Below are 2,473 nucleotides of genomic sequence, written 5' to 3' on the forward strand. Positions count from 1 at the left end.
ATATTTGACAATGTTTTTGGTTAAAGTAGTGAGCGGCCTCGAGAGTTTGGAAAATCCCTCCACAAACCTTTTATAATATCCGGCCAGTCCTAAGAAAATACGAATTTCATGCACATCGGTAGGGTGCTACCAATTCATCACTGCTTCAATCTTACTAGGATTGACTGTGACTCCTTTATTCGAAATCACATGCCTTAAAGATTTCACTTCATGGAGCCAGAACTCACATTTACTAAGCTTGGAACACAACCTATGCTCATTTAACTTCTACTAAGGTGTTTCTTATGTTTCTCATCACTTTTTTTAATATATTAGTATGTCATCAATGAATACGACTGCAAAGCTATCTAGATCAGGTATGAATCTCAGTTCATCATATCCATGAATTCTACAGGAGCATTAGTTAACCTAAAAGGCATCACTAGGAACTCGTAGTGCCCATATCGTGTCTGAAAAGTAGTCTTAGAGATAGTTTGTTCCCTAAACTTAAGCTGATGGTATCCTAATCGAAGATCTATTTTTTAGAATACTGATGCTCCCTACAACTGATATAATAGGTCATCAATACGTGGTAAAGGGTATTTGTTCTTTATCGTTACCTTGTTCAATTCCCTATAATCAATACACATCCTCATCAACTCATCTTTCTTCTTTACAAACAACACTAGTGCACACCAAGGTGAAGAAATAGGATGAATAAATCATTTTTTCAACAATTCTTGGATCTGATTTCAATTCCTTTAACTCGGATTGAGCCATAGGGTACGATGCTCTATGGATGGGAATTGTGGCAGGTCCCAACTCTATAATAAACTCTGTTTCCCTATTAGGAGGCAATCCTGGTAAGTCGTCTGTGAATACTTCATGAAAACCCTTAACCACAGGTATTCCCTGATTTTCCTTATTCCTATTGGACTCCTCAACAATCAAGGCCAAATAAGCTACAACACCATCAACAATGCAATTCCTAACTTGCAAACTGGAGAGTATTGAGGGAACAACCTTTACAGTTCCTCCCACATAACGAATCCTATCAACATCAGGTGAGTTGAACATAATATCCTTCTTCTGACAATCTATCTTGGCATAATGTTTGGATGACCAGTCCATTCCCAATATCAAATCAAACCTCAATAGCAAAAGACAATAAGATCTGTTCCTATAGTTTGCCCTTCCAAACTTATACAACAATCTCTAATCACTCGAGTACACCTAGTTGCACTTCCATCAGGAATTGTCACTACTACGGTCGAAGGTAGTAATTCTATTGACAGGTTACACATTCGTGCAAACGTTGCTATACTTAGTGGTGAATCCAAAGAAACTAAACGTTTATTAATAATGAGGGGCTTTTAGAGTAAATACCAGTAATGACTTATGTTTCCTCAACCTCCGGTGTATCGATATTGAAACCTCCTGGGGTAATAGCATAAACTCGGGCCTAAGCAGGTGGTCTCTGATTTGGTTTGTTATTATTGGAATCTCCTCCTCCTTGCATATTCATACGACAATCCCAAATCATATGGCTTGGTTGACCACATTTGAAGCACGTTCCTAGCCTCTATCTGCATTCTCCACCATGAGCCCTTCCACACGTGTGACATGTGACAGAGGGAGCGGACATCACATGATTTCCTTTATTTGCTTCTCGCACTATTATCTTTTTATTACCAATTTTGCCAACAGTGAAAGGGGAAGCCCTCTTCCTTTCCAGATTAATCTGAGTTGCCACACTCCTTTGCTCAATTTCGGTAATGGCAGCCACAAGAACCAGTTCTTGAAAAGTTTCGATACGAAAGCAAGTTACGTGACTATGAATTCAAGGCTGCAAACCTCCTTGGAATTTCTGGACTTGCAATTTCTCAGTGGCTATTAAGTGTGGAGTGAACCTTTTCCAAGTTCCATGAACTTTGCAACATATTGCTCAACAGTGGAATTCCCTTGCACCAAAGTCGTGAACTCCTGTACTTTTTGCTATTTAGTTGTTTCTAGGAAGAAGAAATTATCAAACTCTTCTTTGAATATCTCCCATGTTAAGGTAGCTATGTTACGTAGTTTTCTTATTAGTAACTACATTTTGCTATCCCACCAAATACCAGCTTCTCCTTGTAGTACATGCCTATCATACTACACCTTTTGTTCTTCAATGCAACCCCTAATCTTGAATGTCCTTTCGAGGTCAAGTAACCACTTATTAGATCTTATAGGTCTTTTAGTACCCATAAAACTAGGGTATCTATACACCAAAAATCTTTCATAGGAGAAACCCCTAGTCTCCACTCCTTTTTGACTTTTTGCTTGGTATTGCTGCTGCTGATGATGATTTTGTCTTGAGAATCAACTCCTCCTATTGTCTCAGTGTTTCTGTCATCTGATAAATTGCTTCAGGTAAAGCATGTCCCTTATCCAATGGGTGGTCTTACTCTTTCTCGGTATTCGAACCTTTGTTGTTCCTTTCTCGTCCGTCATGTGC

This window comes from Juglans regia, chromosome 14 (genome assembly GCF_001411555.2).
Source record: "Juglans regia cultivar Chandler chromosome 14, Walnut 2.0, whole genome shotgun sequence".
Classification (NCBI taxonomy): Eukaryota; Viridiplantae; Streptophyta; class Magnoliopsida; order Fagales; family Juglandaceae; genus Juglans; species Juglans regia.